A 14540-nucleotide genomic window follows, 5' to 3' on the forward strand; every position below is an offset into this window, starting at 1 on the left:
TCCCCCTGCCGTAAAAGCAGAGAGCATCAACAGTATGAAGGCTTATTGGTTAAGGGTAGTAACCACTACACCAGCAAGTTTCCCCCATGTAGTCTTTTCTTCATTTCCATCCACTAACAATGTCGAATACATTTTGAGCACTAGTTGGCTCTTTTCCCATCAGACTGCACACAGGTGACCTATTTGCTTTCTTTGGGTGATTCCGCCCTTGCTGAGTCTCTGCTGCGGGAACATGAAGACCCTGTCCTTGAGAACCTGGACAATTTCCTGCAGCAGTTTTGCTTTATGTTTATGAGTTGGGCTATGCTACCTCTGTAGCTATGGAACTACTACAAATCCACTAAGGTACTCGCATCATGGGTGACTGTGTGGTACATTTCCATACCCTTGCCCTGGAGCTCCGCCAGGGTGATAGCCTGATGGCTTTTTTTTTTTTGTCAGGGACTAGTAGCCTGGATAAAAGATGAATTGGCAGGCAGAGATGATCCCCCCCCCCCCCCCCCCCCCCCCCCCACACACACACACACTCACTGGAAGGCCTAATTTCCTTTGCTATTGGATGGAACCTTTCAGTAGTGTGCTTAAGAAAGCAGGGCTTTATGCATCCTGTTCGTTTGGGGTCCAGGTATCAGTATTCCCAGCCATCCCTGTTGCTGCTCGATCAGACATCCCCACTTGATGAAACTGTGCAGTTGCGTTGATCTAAGCTTCACTAGCTACTGCTCTGAGAAGTTGGGAAATGGGCAAACCTAGTGTTGGTTAGAGAGGCAACCCTAAGCTGCATTTCTCCCTCTCTGCAATTATTGGTACCTATCTGCTTTACCATGGGGGGAACTCTAATCTGCACAAGGCGTTCTTGAACTCTAGAGCAGGTGGTAATTTTATTGAGCAATTGCTGGTTCACCAGCATAATCTGCCCATGACTACCTTCACTAATGCCCTCATCATCTCCTCTGTCTATGCTGAGCCTTTCCCCAGTCGCTTGAACCAGGTCACTCTCCCTATCACTATGCAGACCAGGATCCTGCACACTGAGAGCATAAAGCTTTTATGTCCTACCCAGGGCAGTCAACCCTGTTATTCTTGGACTTCTTTGGCTCCGACTCCACCAGACATTCATAGACTAAGAGACGCTATAAAGTGCTAGTTGGGGACCCTCCTTTGTGGAGAACTGCAACACTAACGTTTTACCATCTCTCCCCGTGGCACAGGTCACTGTTCCCATCCTGCTGGGCTTACTACCCCAGTATGATGTCTTCAGCAACTAGCAGGCTGTATCTTTCCTACCTCACCAATCATATGATTGCCCAATAGATCTTCTACCCGGGAAGATTCCAGCTAGAGGTCAGGTATACTGTTTATCAGCATCAGAGACAGAGGCTGTGTATATTCAAAAGAATTTGGAGAGAGGCTTCATCTCACCCACCTCATTCCTTGTAGGAGCTCGGTTCTTTTTTTATAGGGAAAAAGGACGGCTCCGTCTGACCCTCCATAGACCCTCCATAGACCACAAGGGTCTCAATGCAATTATCCAGAAAAATCGGTATCCTTTGCCTTTCATCTCTGAGGAGCACAAAACTTCACTAACCTTGACTTACATGGGGCATATAACTTGATACGCATACGAGAGGGTGACAAATGGAAGATGGCTTTTAATACCAAGGATGGCCACTGGCCTGCAGTTTGGGCTTTGCAATGCCCCTGCCGTCTTCCAACATAAGGTCAATGAGATCTTTCGAGATCTGTACTCTCATGTGATAGTGTATTTAGATGATGATCTCATATTCTCACAACCTCTGACCTAGCACCATCAACATGTGAAGCAAGTCTTACAGTGACTTCAAGAGCACCACTTGTATGCCAAGCTTGAAAAGTTTACATTTGAACAAGAGGAACTGCCCTTCCTGGAATATATCATTTCCCAGCTTGGGCTTCAGATGGACCCTGAGAGGTTAAAGGCCCTTCTGGAATTGCCTCAAACTGTTGGACTCAAGGCCTTTTAATGTTTCCTGGGCTTTGCAAATTATTGCAGACAGTTTGTGCATGAATAGCCCTTCTGGGCTGCTCCCCTCACTGCCCTCACCAAAAAGGGCACTGACATCTGGCAGGCCTTTAACTGCCTTAAACAAGAGTTCCTTCAGGATCCATTTTTCTATCATCTGGACCTATCAAACCCTTCGTCTTGGAGGTAGATGCCTCTGCCATTGGGGTAGGGTCTGTCCTTGCTCAAAATGACGATCAAGGGACTCTCAAGCCATGTTCTTATTTCTCCAAGAAATTCTCCCCTGAGGAGAGCTACACAATCAGAGATTGTGAGCTCATGGCAGTAAAGTTGGCATTGGAAGAGTGGCGCCATCTGTTGAACGGTGCTAGATATCCGACCACCATTTATACAGATCATAAGTACTTAGAATACTTGCAACAGGCACAGTGCTTAAAACCTTGACAGGTCTGTTGGTCCTTATTTTTTAATCATTTTGACTTTGAGTATGCTATCACCCTGCAGAAAAGAACCAGTGGGCTGACACCCTTTCACGGTCTTTTGAGACCAAGGACACTCTTGAGTCCCCTCACCATATCATAGATCTAGGACAAATTGTGCTCGCAGCAGCTGTGCTTGTACCACCCAGGAAGATAGTGGTCCCCAGACAACTCTAGGAAAAAGTACTCAAATGGACCCATGACTGGCAGGACATCCTGGTAACAACAGAACTCTGGAACTAGTTCTCCACCATTATTGGTGCTGCAAATAAAACAAGATGTGAAATCCAGCATGGAATCTTGCCCCGCCTGTGTAATGCATAAGAGCTCCCATGCTCACCCTTGGGAGCTATTACAGCTATTGCCAGCCCCCGAGGAAGCCTGAACCCACTTGACCACTGACTTTGTCACAGACCTTCCCTTCTCAAATGGACACACCACTGTTTGGGCAGTGGTGGATCATTTTTTTAAGATGGCTCACTTCACACATCTTCTAGGATTCCCATCTGCACTAGAATTGGCCCACCTCTTTGTGTAACATATCTTCCATCTACATGGGTTTACTTCCCATATTCTCTTGGACCAAGGAATTCAGTAAACCACCAGATTTTGGAAAAGCCTTTGCAAAAAATTTGGAATCACTCTGGACTTCACCTTGGTGTACCATCCTCAGAATAATGGTCAGACGGAAAGGGTAAACCAGACTCCCAAGAGCTTCTTGAGAGTGTATGTCGGTGAGCACCAAGATGACTGGGTTAATCTTCTCCTATGGGCAGATTTCTGCAACAACAATCATGTGGGGAGTTGTTCTGGATCTTCTCCTTTCCAGATAGTCTTTGGCAGTCATCCTAGACTGCCACTTTTGGTCTCCTGCCTGGCAGCTAATTTCCTCAAAGATCTATGGCAAAGGATACACCAGCTTCTTATCACCGCTTCCCACTGGTTCAAAAAGCCAGCCAATAAGAAATGCCGGCCAGCCCCACAATTTCACTCAGTGGAAAGGGTATGGCATAAGTACCCAAAACTTGCATCTCAAGATGCCTTCTACTAAATTTGCACCCAGATTTGTGGGTCCATTCTCCATTATTTGCCAGATAAGACCAATGACCTACCAACTGAAGCTTCCTCTTACTTCTCTTAAGGTACACAATGTCTTCCATGTATCTCTTCTTAAACCAGCGGTCCTGTCATAGCCATCTAGACCTTTTCAGAAATCTACAGAGATTATTTCTGAAGAAGACACAATATACAAGGGCCAAAGACCTAGACTTCAGAAGAGTGCGGAATAGGATACAATATTTTATCTCTTGCAAAGTCTTTGGTTTCGTGGAGAATTCATGGTAACCTGCATCTAACTATTAAACTCCAAGACTGGTAAAGGAGTTCCACCTATACTTCCCCCAGAAGCCTAAGCCTAGAACCGTAGGGATGGGGCTTAGGAGGGGGGTACTGTAATGTTTTGACTGGTTGCGTAGAGGTCCGCAACCAGCCACATTCACCCCCAGGTCCGCTGGGCCTCACCTTTTTGTCTTGTTACTATTTATTTATTTATTTATTTTTAGATTTTTATATACCGGTGTTCCTGTATGAAATACAAATCACATCGGTTTACATTGAAACTAAACATAAATTTGCCAATAGGCATTACATAGAACAAGGTTATGGAACTTGGAAAAGGGTAAACTAGATCAAAATAAACATTGTAATGTAAACAAATTAGCTAACAAAACTCATAGAGCAGTATAAATAAAAATAAAACAGTAGATGTCATGTAAGACCTGCAGCAAGAGAATGGATATAGAGTCAGGTAGATCCTGGAGAATGATATGATGAGGAACTCTTGCTGGTTGTAGGGAAAAAAAGTGCTTATGGCCCTGTAAAGGCTTGTTTAAAGAGCCAGGTTTTCAGTTTCTTTTTGAATGTGGAGTGGCAAATCTCTAGACGGATATCTGGCGGGAGCGCGTTCCATTGAATGGGGCCAGCAGTAGATATGGTACGTTTCTGGAGCGAGGATTTTGATGAGGGAACATGTAGAGTGCCTTTGTAAGCTCCTCTGATGGGTCTAGCTGAAGAGTGATGACGTAGTTGGGTGCTTAACTGAAGTGGGGATATATTATGAATTGATTTGTGAATTACTGTGAGCACTTTATAAAGAATCCTTTGCTTAATTGGAAGCCAATGGAGGAGTTTGAGAATGGGGGTGATGTGATCTCTTTTATTCGTATTTGTAAGAATTCTAGCTGCAGAGTTTTGTAACATTTGGAGGGGTTTGAAGGATGAGATTGGGAGGCCGAAGAGAAGCGAATTGCAATAGTCGATTTTTGTTAGTATAATAGCTTGAAGGACCAACCGGAAATCATTGAAATGAAGGAGAGGTTTCAGCTTTCTCAGGACTTGTAGCTTGTAGAAACAGTCTTTAGTGGTGGTGCTAACAAATTTTTTAAGGTTAAGCTGATCGTCTAGAATGACGCCTAGGTCTCGTACATGTGGTGAATTGTTTAGTAAAGGAATGGTTGCAGTGAGTGGGTTAGCTGGGTTTAGCAACTTGTTGTTGATGTCCTGATTGATAATTAGGATCTCACCTAATTATTATTATTATTATTATTAATCATTAGAGGAGTCACCTGCTCCTCTAATGCACAACTTACTGATGGCTGACCACTTCACTGCACACATTGACTAATACTGCTTGATAGGGTATAGTTTGTTGGTGGATGCTACCTTACCTTGCATGCTGGCTGAGTGTTGATATCCCATTAAAACACTCAAGTGCCTTCCAACTTCTAGAAAATGATTTTGTGAAGATGCAACCAGTGAGTGCAAGATTTCTAACCTGCCTCTCTCCAGAGGACTAGAGGCACTGTTGGAGGGACAGGAAAGAATTGGATCTCAGACTTGCCTGTCTCCCTTGACATTAGCAGTGCTGCCACTGTATGGTTTCCGAAAGGTTATTGTAAAAAGAACCTGTAATGGGAACATTACATAATCTGTAGCAACACATATGCTGTGACTTCTGTGTCAGTAAAAGTCAAAGTTTGCTGCTTGCTGAAATTCTGTGATAGCCTTACTTGGAAATTTAGGCTGCAGCTTCAGGGGAGCCTTCACAAATTGATACAAGTCTCATTTTAATGCACAGATTGTCAGTGTCCCCATCTTTCCCTTGCTATGTGGTGTGTTTTATATGCGCAAAATTGCTGATCACTGGTTCTGCAATATCCAATTAATACAACATAACAGCTGCTAAGTAGTAAGAATTCCTGCTGTTATTCTTGCATCAACTCAGACTAATTGCTCTCAATTTATTGCTCATAAACACAAATTCACCTCCAGGAGAGCTCTCCTTATGAGAGATTGCTAAGTAAAATTGAAACAAATGACTATCAAAATTCTATCCAGTTTTAAAATCCAGATGTATGTTAATTACATTTTATTTTAGTTTTATACATTTTTGTATATCAGTATTGTCAGTTGGGACTAGAAGATAAACAGTAAGCACATAACTCTGGTAAGGAATGGATTGGGTAACCTAGGGCATTGCTGCTTGCTCTTTTTTTTCTTTCATGGCACGCTTTCAGGTTTGCTGGATCCTTGCAACACACCAAACTACATTTTGCAATGCTTTTGTATTTTCATTAAAAATTATAACTAATGTAATAGTGCACTCCTTTTTCCATGCAAATTCTTTTTCTCTTCTCCTACCTCATCATCCTCTTCCTCTCAGCATCTCCTCAGTTCTCTCTCGCCGCTCACTGCAGTTGTCTTTGTCCCCCTCCCATATGAGTTTCTCTCACCCCTTGACATGATTCTCTCTTAACCTATTCCCCCATCTTTCACCCTGCCTCCTTGTGATTTTGTCTTTTACAAACCCTCATCCTGTTTGTGCTTCCTCTTTCACCTCCTCTCCATCTGCATGTACCTCTTCCTCTTTCACCTGTCCACCACATTTCTTTTTATTTTCACCCTCTCTACACCTCTGTCTTTTACACCCTTACTTGTGGCGCCATAGGCAATGGGGGAGGAAAGTGAGAAGAAGAGAGGTAGAAGGGTGCATGTGTGTGTGTGTGTGTGTGTGTGTGTGTGTGTGTGTGTGTGTGTGAGAGAGAAAGGAGGAAGTTTGTTTGTACCCTTTTCTCCTTCCCCCTACTAATCCAAGTCGACAATCTCAGGGTGACTGGAAATGAAAAGTTTCCAGGTATGGAAAGGTAGGGAATTAATTTTTTATCCTTATTAGTTTAATTATTAAGTATTGATATGTCTGCAGTTTTGAAATATTTGATTGATTTTTGGGAAAATGTTTAAAGTTTTTCTTTTTATCCCTATTCTTCTTAATTATTAGGTGTTCTATATGTTGTCAGTTTTGAAATATGCTTTTTATTAGTATGGCTTCCTCACTGTTTTAATTGATTTATATTTCTTGACTTTGTTTTATGAGGAATGGTGATACTTCTGTTTGTGATTTATTGCACTGCATATGAGTCTGGCTTTTAGTGGTTTCAAGTCCAGTTGTAATGTGGCCCCAGCATAAAAAAGTTTGCCCACTTCTGCTATAGCAGAAGGACTGGCCATGGTGGGGGGAGAGTTTGTGGGGTGGAAGATTTAGAGCTTGAGAAAAGAACTATGGCTGTTATATATTCCCATATTTTCCCATTACACAGACTTGATGTATCACATTTTTCAGTTGAGTCAAGGGTGGGCGCTTTGGGGACCATCCATTTTTTGCAATATATATTTTTTCACCAACAATAATACTTTCCTATACCACAGTGTTATATAGCCATTTTTAAAAGTATATCCAGCTAAGTCATTCCATAGGAATACAAGAATCGCTAATTGAAGACAAACTCCTGTAAGTGCTAATCTATAGCTCTGTATTTGCTTCCAAAAGCACGACCAAAATTGATGACCTAGCATACCTACTGCATCTCCACACTTTTGATACTTATCTGAAGGTGTTAGACCCAGGTAGTGTGCTTGCTCTGGGGATGTATAAAATCTGTGCAAACATTTAAATGGGGTTTCTCTCAAACTTATATTAGTAGCGAGCACATGCATTCTGGAAAAATATTTTCCATAGTACAGAGCGTAAAGCTCAATTACCAGTTCTCGGTCCCACCCTTGTAAGATGTTGTCCCTCCCCAGGGTAGTCATCTTTTTCTTTAATGTTTTATACCAAAAAATATAGTATGGTGGCCGGGATCCTCTAAATCAAATGCCTCCAAAAGGAATTCTCAAGCCAAATTATTCACATCAGGCAACTCCAATGAGTGGACATAGTGTCTCACTTGTAGATACGCATAAAATTATGTCTGAGGAATATTAAATTTCTCCTGGAGATATTGAAAAGCATACATTTGATTAGTATTATCAACCCATTGAGAAAGCGTCTTCAACCCCTTGATATAGCATTCCAAAAATATCTTAGTGTGCATTCCAGGACTAAAATCTTTATTTCCTGTGATTGGCAAATAATGGGATACCAGATATTTTAATTGTATTCTATTGTAAAACCATTTCTATATTTTCAGCCTTGGAAGAATCAGTATACTTTGTTGGAGAATAATTAGTAGTACAGAAAGGGTTTTATGTAATTCTAAAGGTTTGACTCTGGCCTTTTCTAACTTGAGAGGCTTATAAAACTTAGTATCCATAAGCCAGTCTCCCAGGTATCTCAGATTGTGTGCTATGTTATATATTTTTATGTTCACTAGTCCTAGACCTCCCTGTTTCCAGGCCCTCATCAATGTTTTTAAAGCTATTCAAGGCTTAGAATTACACCAAAGAAAATGTCTCAATTGTCTCTCTATCCCTACAACTTCTTGTCTCATCAGGTAGATGTGCATAGTTTGTAATAAATATTTTGTAATAAATATAGCCATTGCAGCAAAATCATCATGTGATACAGATTAACCCAGCCTGCTAGAGATAAGGGGAGGTCCATCCAGCCTTGCAGTTGCCTATTGGTCTTTCTTAATACCAACTAATAATTAGGCTGCATTTTAGCGGGTTCTCGATGTAATTGTATACCCAGGTATTTAAAAGAGTCCTGGACCCAAGGAATAGGAAAGTCATTTCCCATCATCTCCTAGACCCCATTCATCATTGGCAAGGCTACAGATTATCCAGGTTTAATATTAACCTTCACAAATCAAAATCATACATTGAAACTAGTCCGTCTATGAATAATTTTAACCCTGTCAGACCCCCATATACTGAGAATTCCCCCAAAACAGGTTTAGATGAAGTCTGTTCCATGGTATGCATTACGATATCAGCAAAGCCTGCTATTTGGAACTGCTTAGCTTCGCAATATCCTACTAATACCAGCTTAATGTTGACATTCTCCCTTATCCTTTTTTGTAGGGGTTCCAGGGCTATGATGAACAACAGGGAATAGGGGGCATCCTTGACATCTATCTTTTTAATTCAAAGTAATGAGATCATGCCCAACTTACCAAAATAGAGGCTATGGGATGATAATATAAAACTTCAACAACCTTGCAGAAATAGCCCACCAGTCCCATCTCAGAAAGAGTGTTAAACATGAAAGACCAGTTGACCCGGTCAAATGCCTTCTCCGCATGAAAAAGAAGGAGGAAAGGAGTCCTGTCCCATCAACTCACTTCCATTGACACCACAATTCTACGAACATCCATGGTAGACCTTCGTCCCTTAATGAATCCCACCTGATCTTCCCCAATCAAAGAAGGCACCAATTGTGCCAATCTATCTGCCATAATCTTAGCAAGCAATTTCACCTTGAAATTTAATAACAAAATTGGTCTATAGGAACTAGGTACCATTGGATCCCTACCAGGATTCAGAATCACTGTGATAAACACCACGTTAAGAGAACAAGGGAAAAAAAACTTTTTGTATGAGGCCCTTATACATTGCCCCTAAAGCAAAATTTCCTGAGAGGATAATAGTTTAAATAATTCGGTCGAGAATCCATCAGGTCCCAGAGCTTTAAGTAATTTAACTTGCTTAATACCTGTTTGGATTTCTTGAGCCTGACTGGGCAAGTCAAGTTTTGTTGTTTGGGTCTCTGTTAACTTTGGTAGATTGGCATTTACCAAATACTCTTGTATCAACTCTGCAGAAGTAGAAGAGGCCATATATAATGACTGATAGTATTCTCTAAAAATTTTACAAATATCTTTCAAGGAGTTACATAATATCCCCTGACTAGTTCTCATTGCAGTAATACATTTCTGCCCCCCCCCCCCCCCCAGTGTGTAGTCAGGTTAGCCATCATATGACCTGTTTTGTTACCATAGTGATAGAATTTAGCCTTATAATATTTCAGTGTTTTCTTCACTCTTTGATGTAACAGAGAATTCAAAGTGAACTCCACTGCTGTTAACATCTGTTTATTGGATCTGGTGGAGTGTTGCTTATATTTCTGTTTAGAATCATTTAGTTGCCTTTCTAATTGTTTAATCTCCCTAAAGACCGCCTTATTTTTTGCTGATAGGAAATAATTTCATCCTGCAAAACCACCTTTGCTGCTTCCCAAAAAAGTATAGGAGTCTCTTTATGAGCTGCTTTAAGGGATGTGTAGTCCTCCCATTTTTTCAAAAGGTGGGTCTTAAAACCTTGATCTTTGTATAAGTATCATAGAAATCGTCATATCTTTTGTGCCTCTGAAGGGTAAAATCCTTGAATATCTAGCCATATGGGGGAGTGACCTGTTATTTCTAACGGACCAATTTCTATCTTTAAAATTCTTAAAAAATCATTGTTTCATACCGACATGTAGTTAATTCATAAGCTGGTTCCACCTGCCTTAGAGATACGTGTGTATTCTGTATCCATTGGATGTAATGTATGCCAGGCATCTATTAATCTTAGACTATTACAAATGTATGAAACTCCTTGCATACCTTAGTCTCCCTTGGAAAGACGTTTAGACGATCTGTCCATAGTTGAGTCCAACATGCAGTTGAAATCCCCCCCCCACCAGAAGGGATCCCTGAGCTTATTCCAAAACTAACTTAATTATTTTAACTAAATAGACATGAGAATAAGAATTGGGTGCATAAATATTATAAATGGTGAACTGTTATCCATATAAGAATTCAGTCACCAGAAGATATCTACTCTCAGCATCTTCCAGGATCTTAGTAACCTGAAAGGGGACCTGTTTACCTATCAGTATTGCAAAACCTACAGTTTTAGTTAATGCCTGCTCAGAGAATACCTAACCCACCCATGTTCTACATAATTTTTGGTGCTCTATTTTATCAAGTTTAATTTCTTGTAAAAGCACAATGTGTACCTTTTGGTGCTATAGGGATTGTAATATTTTATGCCTCTTAAATACTGAGCCTATACCTGATACATCCCAAGTACCAAACTTAATGTATGGCAAAGCTATTACCCTACATTTCACTTTAGTACCTATAGTACCATTCATTTTCAATAGCCAGCCCAAGCCTCCCAACCTACATCCAAACTAGCATTGCATGAACCAAAGGTGTAACAGATGCGATATTCCATATTTCTGTATATTCAATTGTGACACAGAACACCCTATCTCACCATTCTCCCCTTCCCTCTCCCCCTATGCATTCTGTCTCATCTCTTTCCCAGTCCCCCCCCCCCCCCTTCCTGAAACTTCTTGTAGATATGACTCACTTCCTTACTCAAAAGGGTTAGAGGGTACTAGAGCATGTGTATCACGTGTGATCCCCACGTTCCAGCTTCCACAATGATGATGATGATGTACAGTATATACTGGTATATAAAAAACAAACCATAAAGTCCCACCTTGTATTGCAAATAATTTGAGGCAAAAGAAGGTCCAAATTTCACTGTTACAAAAGCTGAGATCTTTAAACAAGTTGGTTTTGCATTGCACTGCTGTGCCAGGTTCGTTGTTAATAAATGTTCCGTGAAATACATTGTAAAGCACACATGCTTAGATCACTTCGTAATTGTATGTCTGGTATATTGTTCTTCATCCTGTCGAGTTCCTCAATGTCCTCCTTGTCTCTGAAATTGGAAAGGAGTGCATCTACTTTAGTATTTCAGTTGCTCGTCCGGGCTAATTAACTTAGAAAAGTCCAACATGCGAACTCACAGTACAGCAAAGTAAGGAGAAATTACTACTTACCTGATAATTTCCTTTTCTTTAATGAAGACAGGTTAATCCATGACCAGTAGGTTATACAACTCTACCAGCAGATGTAGATGGAGCAAATCTGACATCATGGCATATATATCCCTGCACTGATATCAACTTGCCAGTATTCTCTGCAAAAGTCAACTGTGGACAACTTAACAATACAGGATCATAACTATTAACAAACAACCATTCAATTACTTAGTTAACAGGAAAACATTGAGCTCAGATAAGTGTAACATCACTAATCTAGGGACTAGATCTAACACTTACCATTAATCCCCAGAACCGCAGCCATTCTGGAGGACAATAGCACCACCATCTGGCAGCCAAGGGAGGGAAGGTGGATTAACCTGTCTTCATTAAAGAAAAAGAAATTATCAGGTAAGTAGTAATTTCATCTTTCTTAGCATTCAGACAAGTTAATCCAGGACCAGTGGGATGTACCAAAGCTAGATTTACAAACTAAAGAGTAGAAAATCACCTGGACCAGATGGTATGCACCCCAGGGTTCTGAAAGAACTAAAAAATGAAATTTCAGATCTATTAGTTAAAATTTGTAACCTATCATTAAAATCATCTATTGTACCTGAAGACTGGAGGGGGGCTAGTGTAACCCCAATATTTAAAAAGGGCTCCAGTGTGATCCAGGAAACTATAGACCAGTGAGCCTGATATCAATGCCAGGAAAAATAGTGGAAACTTTTCTAAAGATCAAAATCACAGAGCATATAGAAAGACATGGTTTAATGGAACACAGTCAACATGGATTTACCCAAGGGAAGTCTTGCTTCACAAATCTGCTTCATTTTTTTGAAGGGGTTAATAAACGTGGATAAAGGTGAATCGGTAGATTTAGTGTATTTGGATTTTCAGAAGATGTTTAACAATGTCCGTCACGAGAGGCTTCTAAGAAAACTAAAAAGTCATGGGATAGGAGGTGATGTTTTTTCATGGATTACATACTGGTTAGAAGACAGGAAACAGAGAGTAGGATTCAATGCCCAATTTTCTCAGTGGAAAAGGGTAAATAGTGGAGTGCATCAGGGATCTGTACTTGGACCTGTGCTTTTTAATATATTTATAAATGATCTGGAAAAGGAATACAAGTGAGGTTATTAAATTTGCGGATGATACAACATTTTCAGAGTAGTTAAATCACAAGCTGATTGTGATAAATTGCAGGAGGACTTTGCAAGACTGGAAGATTGGGCATCCAAATGGCAGATGAAATATAATGTGGACAAGTGCAAGGTGATGCATACAGGGAAAAATAACCCATGCTGTAGTTTCACGATGTTAGGTTCCATATTAGGAGCTACCACCCAGGAAAAAGATCTAGGCATCATAGTGGATAATACATTGAAATCGGCTCAGTGTGCTGCGGCAGTCAAAAAAGCAAACAATATTAGTAATTATTAGGAAGGGCATGATGAATAAAATGGAAAATGTCAGAATACCTCTGTATCACTCCATGGTGAGATCATACCTTAAGTGCTGTGTACAGTTCTGGTCGCCGCATCTTGAAAAAGATATAGTTGCACTGGAGAAGGTACAGAGAAGGGAAACCAAATGATAAAGGGGATGGAACAGCTTCCCAATGAGGAAAAGCTAAAGAGGTTAGTGCTATTCAGCTTGGAGAAGAGATGGCTGAGGAGGGATATGATAGAGGTTTTTAAAATCATGATAGGTTTAGAATGGGTAGATGTGAATCGGTTATTTACTCTTTTGGATAATAGAAGGACCAAGGGACACTCCATGAAGTTAGCATGTAGCACATTTAAAACTAAATGGAGAAAATTCTTTCACTCAACGCACAATAAAGCTCTGGAATTTGTTACCAGAGGATGTGATTATTGCAGTAAGTGTAGCTGGGTTTCAAAAAAGGTTTGGATAAGTTCTTGGAGGAGAATTCCATTAACTGCTATTAATCAAGTTGATTTAGGGAATAGTCACTGCTATTACTGGCATCAGTAGCGTGGGATCTACTTAGTGTTTGTGTTTTTGCCAGGTACTTGTAGCCTGGATTGGCCACTGTTGGAAAACAGGATGCTGGGCTTGATGGATCCTTGGTCTAACCCAGTATGGCAATTTCTTATGTTATTATGTTTTTATGTTCTTACTCCCAAACAGGGCGGGAGGCTGCCCACGGTCCAATCAGCACCGCAAGTGCGAAGGTTGCATCCTCCTGGGCCTGCACATCTAGATGGTAATGCCTGAACCACGTCTCAGTTCAGCCAATCTCAACGGGAGACAACAATATAATCTCCACCCATTACACTGCCTGAGCCCTAGTGGAATGAGCCCTAACCTGACTAGACAATGGCTGCTCAGCATCCACATGCGCAGCCATGATAACCTCCTTAAGCCAGCAGGCTATCGTGATGCCGGCTCACCCTGTTTACCCCCACCATGGAGTATAAATAGCCAGTCCATCTACCTGAGAGGTGTAGAAACCTCCAAATACCTCATGATAAGCCACTTGACATCCAAGGTCCATAACAGATGATATCCATATCTCTCTCCCTATTTGTTTTTTGAGTTTTATTTATTGAGTTTTATATACCATCATTCGGTAATGCCATCACAACGGTTTACATATTTCAACAGGGGGATAAAAAGGTTACATATTTTCAAAAAGGGGGGATTTATATATAGGCAACATTGTCAGGGTAAAGGTAGGGTAGATGTATAGAGAGAGGGTGGGAATAGATACAGTCAGGTTAAAGTACAGCAGGTAGGGTAAAGAGGAGTGATGTAATAATATGGACGTTAACAAGCTAAGGGAATGTATGAGTTATCAACTGGAGGTGGTTCGGAGTATTGTTGTCCATGGAAACTGAGCAAGTTAAAGTTCATTTGGGAGTTCAGTTGCTGAGGTATTGTGAGAGTTTGGGTGTCATTGTAAACTTTGAAGAAAAGCCATGTTTTCAGA

At 40.8% G+C, this 14540-nt stretch overlaps 1 protein-coding gene and 1 long non-coding RNA gene across 5 annotated transcripts in view; one reads left to right on the top strand and one right to left on the bottom strand.

Moving 5' to 3' along the window:
- The window catches only part of DPH6 (diphthamine biosynthesis 6), an 844298-nt gene that overhangs the window by 204083 nt on the left and 625675 nt on the right, over window positions 1–14540 (top strand). The gene's annotated exons all lie outside the window — the stretch shown is intronic.
- The window catches only part of LOC115090746, a 203125-nt gene continuing 199824 nt past the window's right edge, over window positions 11240–14540 (bottom strand). For both annotated transcript variants that reach the window (XR_003856493.1, XR_003856492.1), the window contains exon 3: window positions 11240–11475. This is a non-coding gene — a long non-coding RNA (uncharacterized LOC115090746). The remainder of the gene's footprint in view (window positions 11476–14540) is intronic.

This window comes from Rhinatrema bivittatum, chromosome 4 (genome assembly GCF_901001135.1).
Source record: "Rhinatrema bivittatum chromosome 4, aRhiBiv1.1, whole genome shotgun sequence".
Taxonomy (NCBI): domain Eukaryota; kingdom Metazoa; phylum Chordata; class Amphibia; order Gymnophiona; family Rhinatrematidae; genus Rhinatrema; species Rhinatrema bivittatum.